Source organism: Euwallacea fornicatus, chromosome 2 (assembly GCF_040115645.1).
Source record: "Euwallacea fornicatus isolate EFF26 chromosome 2, ASM4011564v1, whole genome shotgun sequence".
NCBI lineage: Eukaryota > Metazoa > Arthropoda > Insecta > Coleoptera > Curculionidae > Euwallacea > Euwallacea fornicatus.
The window spans coordinates 4,133,899-4,147,488 of record NC_089542.1 but is presented as its reverse complement, the minus strand read 5'-3'; the positions used below and the strand labels follow the sequence as shown (position 1 = coordinate 4,147,488).

Here is a 13,590-nt window from a genome sequence, read left to right as displayed (position 1 = left end):
CTATTCGGAAAGAAGGGCACCTCGTCGTGCGCTTCCTGTAAAGAAACGATTCCCAAAATCACCCTTACAAATCCGAAAAAAAATTCTGATACTCATAATCCTAAAGAACCTTCCTAAATGGGATTTTTTTTATGAGTCTTGGGACAATCCCAAGGGACCCTCACTAATTCGAAAATCTCGTCACTGGTCCCAAACCCCCTCACTGATTCAAAAAATCCTCATTGATCCAAAATATCCTCACTAATCTCAATACATCCTTACAAATAACAGAAAAAAATCATTAATTTTTATTTCCTTCTCCATCCCATTCGCAAAGAAGAAGACAACTTCTTCGCGCTATCCTGCGAGGGAACAATAGCGCAAGCCTGCGAACCCTCACATCACTTGACTTACCTGAGCGACAACTCGAAGCCGCGTTTACACCACGGACGGAGTCAGATTCAGTTTATCGGTCGCAGTCGCGCAGTCGAGACCGTCTCGAGTCGCGCCTCATCTCTACTAATCACAATTTCCGGGGTGAGTGAGTGAGCCAAACTCGCAACTCGCGAGAACTCTCTTGGGTGTCACTCGCGAACTCTTTTATTGGATATCGATGTTTGTGTGAGGTGCTTGCAGTGAGTGGATATTACATGCCTGCTAAAGGGGGATGTCAGATAATGTGAGTTTTTATTTTATTTATTTATTTATTAGTGTTTTTTATTTATTCGGGGCGATTCGGCGGTTTGGAGCGCCTTTGCCGGCTCGCCTGAGACGAATCGAGATGGGCCACTATTATTGGATTAATAAATCTGAAATTGGAATTTTACAGTTTCTTGTGTTTTTCTCACGCTAACGGCTGTTCGCTTCTTTTCTTGATATTAATTTAATAACCGTAAGAAGGGAATTGTTATCGGAGAATACGACTTCTCATTGAACAAAAGCTTTTCTCTGCCCAGCAGGAGCTTTCGCTCAAATCTCCCTTTAAAAAGCTCAACCAGCGGTCCTTCACCTTTAACAAACAATCGCATTTAGTAATATGTACGCGTAATAAATAAATAAATAAATGACCGATTATGCGGGCTTTGAATGGGGAGCTTTAAGCATTAATGTCAATCCAATCAGCTTCGCTTATAACGATTATCAAGAGCCGGTATTATTAATTTTCGCTTGCTATTGATGTAGCCTTAAGGCTTGAACACACGTTAATATATTAGTCTGAATAGTGGCTTCGATTTGGAGAAGAGAAGGCTTAATTTTCGTGCCCTTGGGGAGCTCTAACTGTCTTTGGCAACAGAGCGAAATGCGAAGTTTAAAGCATCAAAAAGCCCTGAGAGTAAAGTTGGATATTTCACTTGTTAACTCCAATCTACTGAATACGACGAATGTTCTACTACTGGCGTTTGAATGTTTCTCGGCCTCTGCCCAGGAATTACATTTTTAATGCATTATTTCGCTCTTCCAATCTACTGAATTCTACCATATTTTGGTCCAAAATTAAGAATCTCAAGATTCTTAACGAACGCACTTTTATCAGATCTACTGAATATCATTTACGTTTTCGGACAAGACTCATGTTCGAAAACATCAAATTAAACTTCACCGGCTAAGATGCACAACTCAATAAATATCTACTGAACGCCTCAGTCGATATTGGCTGAGTTTAAAGAAGAAATTCACGAAGTCTACCTAAAGTGGTTGTTTTTTGTGCATTTAGCTAACGGCTTACTCCGGCGTCGAGTTTGATTACAGATTTCGAGCTCGAAATTGCAATTTATAAATCGTGTTACCGGGATCTACTGAAACTGGCGAATGGGCTACATTGTCACTAAACCGGGTTGAGATATTTTATTTTTTAAATGAAACTGCCGGTTTTTCTTTAATAGAATATCGCAAATTTGCTCAAAATGGCGAATGTGCGATTAGTAGGTCTACCCTTGTATTTTATTCGCTATACATGTTAGTTGTCGTATTAGCAACAATTTGTGTTGAAGCCAACTACAGTTTGGTGGATATTGAAAGCTTTAAGAACAATTCAATACCAAGAATTTACGGAAAACTTGAAACGTCCCAATTACCGGCAAAACCGAGGAGCCATAATCTACTGAAAATAGCCCGTGTTTCGCTGAATTTTGTTGAGAGATGACTTCTAAGAGCATGGGAATTTCTTGTATATGTGCAATCAATTAAAGTTTACTATTAGAAAAATTGATTGAACACCCGCTAAAATACGAAGTTTTAGAATTTCTCTTCCAACCGCGAATCGAACTCTCCGAGGCACCGATTCCACGTCGGGCCGGTATCGCGCACTTCATACTTTAACTTAAATCGTTCATTTGTTGCTCAAAAGAAAAATAAAACAAACAAACAAAAAACGAACAATAAAGCAAGAAAAAACCGTCTTTTACGTAACAAAATCGAAAAATCTCTGAAACCGAAAAACGCAAATCAACGACTTTTGATAGAGAATGGACGTGGGCCACCAACACGCTGTTGCCGCTTGCTCAATGCGGTGGGTTGCGATGCATGAAAGTCTGAGAAACATTTGTCGAGATCGTAATAAAAACATGTAATAAGTACCGATAGTACTGCGGGAGTCGGCACGAGCTGGGACCGTTATATCAAATTTACTTTCGAATGATATTTAGTGGCTCGAGCTCGAGAAGGTCCCGTGGTGAATTGGATTCATTGAAAGTGAGAAAATAATGAGTTTAAGAACCTAAAACGTAAAACCGTTTAGGATGAGTAGAATATCTTCAATTCTCTGTAAATGCATAGGAACATTTTTTATATATGCATATATCAGCGCGGATTAGGTACTTCAATTCCAGCTAAGGAGAGTGTTCATTGGTAACGTTGCAGTACCTAATTTCGTTTGCGAATATTAAAGTTTTTAGAATATATATTGAACATACCCTTTCGTCGAGCGTTCGCCATTTTCAGTAGATTACGTTAATCCGATAAATTCAATTATAGAAATAATCCTATAGCGACGCAACGTTCCTTGCACTTTGAGCGATGACTTTAGTAACTTAATGGCAATAGTAAAACATTCACCACTCTCAGTAGATACATTTGGTGGGAATGCATCCCAGGGAATCACTGCTATATAGTAATTGTCATATTTCGACTCATAAGTCAGTAAATTTTTGGCCTTGATGTCCCATAGCATATTTCAAAAAAGCATACATTGTTTTCAGTAGATTATGATGTTTTTACAAATTGATGTAAACCCACGACTGAATGTAAAGATTTGCCAATTATTCATTGGTACGCGAAGTTTCAGTGGACTTTTCATGTTTTATAGAATATAATGGCATTGTCCAGAAGATTTCTCACCTTTACCGACCTATTATGAAGCCAAATGACTTTTACAAGTTGCAGTCGATTCGAAATATTTAGTATAAAAACTTATTAAAAGAAGTAATTTTGGAGTTGGAGTATACAACGTGCATCAAGCTCAACACCGAATTCATCCCTAAGCAAGATAAAGGACAAAACTTCACTAGCGAACATTCGCTGTTTTCGGTAGATTTCGACTAAATGCGATTTCCCGTCATTCCATTGATTAATGTCGTTTATTAACTCATTTTTCCTTCAATCTTTTACTGATTAATTTTACTATATATTATATCTCGTAACTATTTTGAAGCAATGTCCTGTCCTTTTCCGTGTGTGTATACAGCGTGTTCCTCCCTTATTGACACTCTGCGACAATGTTTGGCCTGAATTTCCCCTTTGGGCAGGCCATGAATGGGGCCGGATATCAATTATCCAATGCCCGTATCAAACAGTAATTTGATACCTCATTGTGGGGCCGGGACAGATGTTTCGCGACTTTGTTTGTGTTGATCAGGGAAAGTTAAAAAGCAGCTGTGAAATTCATTTTAGTCTGATGTTAAGTAACATGAAAATCAGGTCTGAAACTACAGAAAAAGAGCGAACGAAAAAAAAATTAAATTGATGTGGGATGAAAGTAAAGATTTGCCGGTGGCCTGCAAATCGTTTCCAATCTCGAAATTTGAATAACCCTTAAATGCTGTAATAAACCAACGAAATTCTAATGTTATTGCACGTTACAGTTACCTTAATAAACAAACCATTATAACAGTACACCGACACTGGCAATTTTCTCAAAATTTTAATTGATTTCCTGCCTTTGTCCAATCAACAACACTTTGTCGCTACTCTAATGGCTTAATTCCACACCATCATCCTTTGATGAACACTATCCCATTATCTTTCATGCTACGTACGATTGTTGATAATCAACCTTTTTGCGATAGATGTGTCAATGATTTATGATCGTGCAACAATTTATAACCTAACTGTACCCGTCTGGCTACTCGTATTCGTGGTGAAAAGTGATTTAAAGTTATTGAAATGAGCTCTTTGTGGGAGTTGGAGGATCTCCTTTCAATATAGAGCTTTGTCTACAATGTCTACCGACCCCTTTTACTCTGAGAAGGGAGTGGAAATGCTTAATTTCTGTCAGCTGTGGATTTACCGTCAGAAATTAGGGGCTTTCCACAGCGTCCGCGTCAAGTAGAGCAGCAAGTTATGTAGACTATAGAGACATTTGGAAATAAATCCGACAAATTATTTCTACGACGAGGCCGACTGAGAGTTAACTTAATCTGAACTCATCTTATTTGGATTATGAGGTGAATACTTTACTTACGTACTGAAGCAGTATCGAGGTGTATAATAGATGGCACTACTTCTGCATAACTTTATGGTGAAATCCACTGATGTAGTTAATTTTTTTTTTTAATATGCATTGCTGAGTTTTTGCAACATTTATATGTCAAAATTCAGTACACGTACATTACTGACGCTACATCAGAGCATCTTCCGTATCTTAATTTTCATCTTCTAAGCTCTTTGTCGCTTATAATATTTTTTTTCACAAACTCAGAGTGACCGTGGAGGCTTCAATGCCCACATTTCTAGTTCCCAAATCTGCCTTCCTATGTAAATTAGGGGCCACCAAGCAGACAACGGTACTTTAATTACCCTGAAATAACTGAAACAACTAAATTGATTCGTCCTGATAGAGATATTGGTTATCCAGTGATCTTCACAACGGCCGGTATAAATCTTCCGTCAGTTCTATGACCGGTTACGTCATGTCTGTGTCGGTTTTCGGTAGCAAACTTGGCATTTGTCTAGTTCTCACGCCAATTCCCACCATCATAATAATGATATTGGCGACCGGTTCCGTAACGCCTCAAAATTGGTTTAACCGATTTTTAATGCCTAATGTTTTGTTTATCTGCTACTCTGTCCACTTAAGAGATACCCACCTAAAACTCGTTAAAAACCAGTTTTAAAGTTAACCATCGCAGGACGCGGTAATAAATTCAGCAGGAAAAAGTGCCAACGATAATGAAACCAGTCGTAGGTTCCAGTTGGACGTATGAGGGCAGGTAGTACTTTGGTAGGTGAGTAATGGGCTCTGCTACCTGTTGGATTTGTCTACAAAATCGATATTGTTTACCTTATTGTGAATGACATTGGGAGAAATTGTAAGCCCCAGTTTGCCGAGATATGACTAACGGTGCGCCATAGCTGTCGAAAATTAGGGGCTTTCGCCTGTTCGGCATGCACTGGAATAAAAGTAAAAATTGTAGGCAATCTGCTTTTCCAGGTATTCTTGTTTTGCAGGCCAGAGGAGCGCGAATCAATGCAGCGAGTCAACCACCATTAACAGTGCATAAAGAGATTTCGTCAATTAGTAATAATCACTAACTGAACTTAATCGAGCGTTTAATAATTCTCCGTTTTCTCTTCTGCTATTTGCTTGTTCAGCCATCCACGTTTCAATACTTTAATCACTTATTTACTCAGTGTTATGAGGAAGACTCTTCACCTTGCACCGTGGACGTTCCCTTGACCTCACAGACCTCACAAGAGCCGGAGGCCCATATTAATAAGCCGTACCGTAATATGTAAATCCGAGCCCGTCATCTCCTCTAACAACAAGTGATTATTTAAACATTTACCTGCTCAGACCGTGGTAGAAGGATTATAATAATTTCGGGATTGTTCTAAAGAGTCATCCTATTCATCAACGGGTACCGCTACGTCTACCTGGTAGGTCAGTGGGATCTCTCATCATACAAAGATGCATTACATTATACCCACAACCCGCAAAAAAGTTATACCATTAGCACGCTTTGATATGCTATAGTATAGATTGTTGGGTGTTATGAAAGTAACGGTGCTTTTAATAAGCGTGCTGGGACAAAACAAGGAAGATGTGTAAGTGAGTTTTTGTCCTAGAAATCGTGATTGAGTCTATTGGTGCGGTACCGTTCGCCTTCTACGCCTACGATCGCGTTAGTACCAGTAGGTGAGCAATTAGGTTGCTGCAGTGGCGAGAAAAATGCACCTTGCTTCCTTTAAGGAAAATAAACCCATAAGAAATGCTTGCAGAGGCTTGAAATTGGTAGTGGCGCCACCATGCGAAGCGTCACTAAAGAGCTAACGTGTTGCCACCCCGTGAGCAGCTAGCGAAGCTCCTGTTCTGGATGGCTGACACGAATTATCACAATAAATTGAGATGACTAAAAAATTCTTGTATTTCAGAAGAGTGAAACTACGCCCATGAACTCACCATAGTGAAAGATATAAGATATGTCTATATCAGAGAAATTGGCTCTTTAATTTGTAATAGAACAGAGGCGTATCAAGGATCTGATATAGCATTGTGCGTTCTTGACTTTAGATCAAATTGTCACCGACATTTAGCAGATTTCTGCCTGTGAAAGTTGAAGCTACGCCAATGATTTTGGCCACAAAAACACTATTAGTGTTATGTATTATCAGAAAAAAATAATCAGAGACGTGCGGGGACCGTTTGCGTTTCTTTAATTTTAAACCGATCCAATAGAAATTTAAGAGTTCGAGCTCTGGGAATTTTCGTCTCTTCCAATTACTTTCACCATGCAAGGGAGCGATGGTGTTCCCTATTCGTCGAAAATCGCGCACTTTGACCTATAATCGAACGGACGCGGACGGGGACCCAATTGCCGTGTATTGTTAAGACGTATTGTTGCGACGGGATACTGTGTCGTGACAATGATTCTTGTGACCGCGCTTACGATATTGTGATGGTACTGCACGTGATATTTCACCTTGTTTAGGTTCAGCCATTAAGATTTTCGTTTCTCTGATGTTTCTGAGTCTAAAAATTTCACATCGGCGCAATGCGTTATTCTAAACAAACTCATTTAATTTGGTAAACAGTACAATCTCGCAACGGTTTCACCGTTCCTCCAACTTAAACAAAACCTGTAATTTTTCAGACAAATAGAAATGCTCGCGGTTAATGGAGAAAGGTCAAGTCCACGCATTGTTTTTTTAAGGTTCTCACATCTCGTACGTATCTCGGGGCTATCGGTACCATCATCTGTTCAAACACACTCCCTAATAAGTGTAATTTCCTCGTCTAGGCCTCACCCAGCGTTTTTCTCCACGTACGATGAATCAGGGCTCCTGGAGGGGAGTTTTGACCTACTTTCCGAGACTTACTACCACAATTAAGAAACAGATCTTTAATTATCGAGAAGCGTGTTAGACCTCCGAAACAACGACACTCGATACTCGCGATATATGTAATAGTAACCGTTACACAATGAAAATGAGCCTTAGAACCATAATGTTTAAGGCTTTTTTACAGTATTTTTCACGTGTCTTATCCGATAAACATTCTATGGGTCGAAAGTAGTGCAACAGTTAGATAAAAATCTAGACCACGATCGCTTCGAAAATGGCATCAGAAAAAGTGGTTTTAATTAGGTGGACGATGGGCCTTTCTCTGGTGGGTACCCGTCTAATCGGTACTCTACTACCAGCTCTTTTAGTGAGAAGGCACCCGAAAGGTCTCACGTCCATGGAGGTGCGATGGTTCCTGGTCTACGAGGTGGTACTTTAACCTCCGAAACTGCTCTACCGTAACCCGAAATCTCATTCCACGTCACGTATTTGATGGCAGCTAAAACTAATAAATAATTCATACAACCCGGGGAAAAAAACCACTGAACATAACAACCAGCATGAGTGCGCTGATTTTTATTGAAATTTATTCTGTTGTTGTTGGTCGTGGAAGAAGAAGACGAGAAGAAGGAGAGGGCGATAGTCGCTTCGCTTTGTCCTTTAGTCGAAGCTCTTCTTCTTCGTACCAAGTCTAGACACTTTTGGTTCACCCAAGCAGAAAGTTGAAGGTTTCTCGTATACATAGAGTTACAGAGCAAATTAAGGGTTCTTTAGGGGCTCCAATACAGCCAGAACATGCTGATGAGAACATAGAAAAATTTGCATTTTTTATGGGGTCAAGATCGTTGGTTGCTTGTGCAAAGAGGAATGTGATGAATAATCTGATTAATTATGTATTTGGTGTCTTCGTAGGCGATATGTTGGAAGAGAAGAAAAAACCATTAGAATATGGTAGTTCTCAAGGATTTTGCAAATTGCACCGTGCGCCACTGAATTCCCTAAACCCTAACAGGGACGTACCATCGGTACGTTACATTAGTCTCGAGTCATTAGAAGCCGAATAACTTGCCTCTGGTGTCATTCTTCGCATTTGACTGGAATGATTGATAGATTGGGCTAATTAGACCGTGCTCGTACGGTTAAAGTGATTGTTGGTGTGGTTGGAAGTGACGTAATGATTAATATATTGGTTTCAATGTGAGAGTTGGGCCTTATTTTTAAACGCATAGTCCGAACGCACTGAACCTCGTCAGTGTTCGTTTTATATAACTCGCAGCTTTCTTGCCGATGTGGAATATAAAAAAAAATGTTTGGTACTGATGGATAAAATGGAGGTTAGATGTGTTGGTTATGAGTCCATTGGTGCGCCAGTGGTGTATCTTCATGGGTTCTGCTCTGTTAAAGGTTCTTGGAGCGGTCAGGACGCTACTGCTTTTGATCTGATGAAATCGCAAAACTTCCAGCTAATCAACTACACGGGGTGCTACCCTCAGTTAAAAACTGATCGGCGCACTGCAGATATTTTAGGTAGGTTAAATTTCTGAAAAATCACTGCGTGGGGATTTTCAGTGGAACGTAGCTAGCGCTACGTTACCGCTTTACGATTAATGAAACCGGTCGTGTTTCAGCTCAATCACATTTTCAATGACACCTCAGAGGACCACAACTGCACTCCCATGTGGAACTACTCTCTATAGAGAAAACTTACTAGCGCAGGCGCACAAACATCATTTTCACTAAACCTCCTCGTTCGGAGATTATTCCAAGTAACTGCCTTTAACTTAATCAAGGAAAGTATTTGTTTCCTAACAGATTACACTTATCACCATCTGATAAAACATCAGTGGAGTACCACTGATAGTGCAGGCTTTTACAATTTTCAAAAATTGATCTATTCTCTTTCATAAATATCTGTGTTCTGGCAGCAGTGCGCCACTGATTTTAGCATTATCAAAGAGAATGTTTGTTTTTTGATAGATTACATATAGCACTACGAGTGGTTTCAGGGTTTAATCGTCAAAATAACGAGAATAATTCATACGAGCTTGTACGTTTTAAATCTTCATTACCGAAATATAGGGTGTTAAAGTTTCACATTTTCTTTGTTTATATTTTATTTCATAGAGGCCTCCGTTTTTCAGATATCAACGTGAAATTTTGCAGGTACACCGCTATTTAGAATTTGCGCTGTTCGTATCACCCCGTATATGAGGTGTTCCTGAACATAGTGCCATAAATCCAACCACATATTCTGGATTCTAAAATGTGACGAAAACTTAACGAAAATATTAATAAAAAAGCGTCCTCAGGAACCAACCTTTCACACCCCGTATATAAAAAATAACGCCCCTTTCGATATGTGTTTTCGGAAGGTTTCATCAGATTTTAGGACTTAGAATTCGTTTTTAAATTTATGACACCACATTCCGAGACCCCCTGCACAAGAGATCAGTGGCGTGCCGCTGATATTTGTAATCTTAAAAAAATTTCTAAAGTGCCTCTATGATGTTTCGTAAGTTTTCTCGTTCTCGTTCAGGCCTGAGTAGCGTTAATGCAGATGTTTTAAAGTAAAAAATATTTAAAAATTGCCTTCTTTGAGGAATTGTGTTGCTAATCACTTTATTAAAACACTCACGATGCTAAAGAGTTTTTGCTTGCCATAAACGATTATTTTTTTGGTAATATAAAAAACACTTCGAACGATTTTTCGCTTGGCAGACAAATTCGAGTCCTGCAAAGATTGAAGAAATGTTTTTTCCGCGGCTTTCACCGTTGAAATTCGTTTTTTTAGTAGTGCGCCACTGATTTTTATTTGTAATCAGCGAGAATTTATCCTTATGTTTCGGTTTGATTGTTGCCGTCCAGGTTCCGCTCGGATTTCTTGCATGGAGTGCCAAAGCAATGCCGTACCAACCACGCACCAGGGCACCACGTCAGCAGCGTACCAACGCAGTGTCGTACGAACACCGTCTCATTTGAATTTCCTAAAATTCTATCACTGATATCAGCAGCGAACTATAATGGAATAAAAAAAAACCCAACAAGGCAATAACCTTTGCCATTTTAAAATAGAAAACCTTTGTCTGATTAAACAACAGCTCCATTACAGTCCCCGTAAATAATTTAATTTGTTATTAAACGTTTCGTCGTGAAAGTCGAAATTGAAAAGCTGATTCGAACAACTGATTCATTGCATTTGCTTCGTAACTTTACAGCTCACGTTAAGACAGATGAACAGCTTTTATATTAAAAAAAAAAAAAAAAATAGTGATAAAGCATAATTTTCTTTGAGTAGCGAGTAAGAAAACAATAAAACCAACCTAATTACATTTACATATTACACGCCCATTACAAAACGCCTACGAAGGCAAAAAATGTGTGACACTATAACCAGAAAGTGGGTTACCCCGAATTTACATTGACCATGTAAACAAAACTTTTTGTTACATCTCTCTTTCTCTGTGTGTAAAATGGTGCAAGGCTGCCCGCGAACAATGGAATAATGACATTATTACCGCTATGAATGGATTATGAAATTTTTTATTCACTCCATTAATTAGAGGCGACAACAGCGATAGCGATCATTAACATTGCGGACAAAGACGTGTATTGTTCTCTGGACTGCTGAGGATGGTCAAGTTCATTATGGTCGAACATATGATTTTGTTGCTAAACTCGATTCGGTCAAGGTGTGGGTCGAAGGTGATTAATTTCGCCTGAAAGAACTTGAGATGAAAAGAAGTGTGAGAACGCTAATGAGGACAATCACATTCGAGAGAAATAAGGAAGCAGTTGCTTATTTGGTCTGAGTGGGGAAAAGAGAGATAGTTCAGAGTGGAAAGGAACGAAAATAGAAAGATTTGAAAAGAGGACGAGCAGAGACCTGAAAACGAAAAAAATGTTTCAAAGAGACAAAGACGAATATTTGAAGAGTACTAAGAGGGAGATATAAATGTGGGAAAAATAGATATTTGACCGATATACAAACAGAGATTTTAAACGAATAGAGGGTTGAAAGAGGGAAAAGTACGAGAAAGCTGATAGAGAATGAAAGAGGGACTTGAGAGTTATAATGACAGATTCAAGGCACATAAAAACGAAAATTTTGAAGGGAGAAATGCGTGTATGAAAAATACAAAGTAAGAGATTTGCATAAGGAGATAACTGAGATTTTAGAGAAAAAATAGTAGAGAATTGAGATAAAACTTAAGATTCAAGGTATACGTATATGGTTTAATGTCGGTAATATCAGACATTTAAGAAAGTAAGACATTTGAAAAGGGGAAGGTAAATAAATGAGCGAAAGGAGGAAGTTGAACTGAGAAAAAGAAAAGCGAAGGTTTGAGAGAAACGCTCAAATAAGAAAATTGGAAAGAGCAAAGATGAATATTTGAAAACATGAAGACAGAGAGCGAGGTGAAGGTAGACAATTAAGGGATAGAATCGGCTTAAAAAAATGAAGAGGTAATTTGGAACCGAGGGAAGAAAGGATAAAAATTAGACTTTTGATTAGGTAAAAGGGAACGAGACAAGGAGGGAGAGACAGAGACATAGATAGAAAAAAAACGGAGAAATATGCAGGGTTGCTTATTAGCTCCTCAAAATGCGATAAATTTGGATTTTCGAAGAAAATGTTTCATATCAAAGTTTTTGTACATTAAGAGGTGCATATTTTAGAATTATTTAAAAATATACAGAATCGGTCATAAAACTGGTAGAACGAAATTATGTTCTTTTGATGGATTTTTTTTACCAATATCGAATTTATCGTCAAATTCATACGAACGTTGTTTTACGCCCTTTTGAATTCTGAACACGATGTCGTCGAGAAAATTAGGGCAAATCATTTGAAATAAGTAAGTTATTGCCATTTGACGTCACGCGGCATCGCAGGCCTATTTGGGGGCCATGGGAAAGTTTTTTCAAACTAAAACATGTCGAAGCGTAGATCATTCGGTCCTCTTGGAACCCTGTAAGACCGTTTTCCGCGAGAGCTATCAAAATTTTTGGAATTTTTCCGAATAACTCGGAAATGGTAAATTTCCGTCATAAGACTCTTTACATAAACTGACCTTAAAATGTAACGGTAAATCAGAAAATGGCAAAAAAACTGGGGGGTTTGTTTAAAAAATATATTTAATTTGGTCCTACCACACTCTTATGACGGACCCTGTACATTTTAAAATACGCATCTCTTAATAACCGAAAACCTTGATATAAAGCTTTTTCTTCTCAAACTCGTATTTACTGATACATCGCACTTCGACGCACTAATGAGCAATTCTGTATATAGATAAAGAGGAACATAAGCAGACGTAGGTAGAGAGGGGAGGGAGATAGATAGAGACAGAGGTAGTCAAAGACATCGAGAGGGAAATGATTTGTTTGAAGGAGAGAAGCAACTGCTTGCTCATGTTTCTCTAAGATCTGGAGGGTGAGGACTGCTACGATTGTCCTCGTGGGAAAACCTCTCTCTTTATGATGTTATCATCGCGATCAATCTCCTGAGGCGGATTAATTGTGAGGATAATAATGCTTCTAAGTATCTCTCAAGTTTTACTCTCAAACAATGAGCGACGATTTCATATGAGGACAACATGAAAGTGAAAGCAATCACATGTTTTACAAAGCAGATTCATTGGTAATCGAATAAATTCCCGAGAGACGCCATCTGACTCATATGGTTTGGACCATGACTTGACTGAATATTCTTTAAAACGAAGAACTTACACATTTCAATTTTCCACTAGTTCGAGGAAAAATTAACATGTGATTAAAACCGTTGACCCAAATTCCTGACTCCGTATTTTCAGTGAAATTTAATGCTCACTTTCGTTTTGCGAAGGTGTTTCTTACAAACATGTTACCTGGACTTCTCTCACACATCAATTCACTTTTAAATGAATAATTCTCTCTCGAATGATGATTTTAAATTGCAATTCAATTAACGAGCATCGAGAAGTGATCATTAGGCATTCTACAAAAATTTAACTGGAACCGATTAAAGATCAGCGATTTTAACTGAAGGAAACATTGAACACGATGTGAGATTTGAGGTTGAACATGATTTGAGATTGTCCTCCATCTCGGCCGTCCACTTACCAGGCTGAGGCT

At 38.7% G+C, this 13,590-nt stretch overlaps 1 protein-coding gene across 1 annotated transcript in view; it reads left to right on the top strand.

Moving 5' to 3' along the window:
- Positions 1-407: 407 nt before the first annotated feature.
- Positions 408-13,590, top strand: part of sano (serrano) — a 32,290-nt gene continuing 19,107 nt past the window's right edge. Inside the window, exon 1 of the mRNA XM_066293830.1 lies at positions 408-658. The gene's annotated coding sequence lies outside the window, so the exon portion shown is untranslated. The remainder of the gene's footprint in view (positions 659-13,590) is intronic.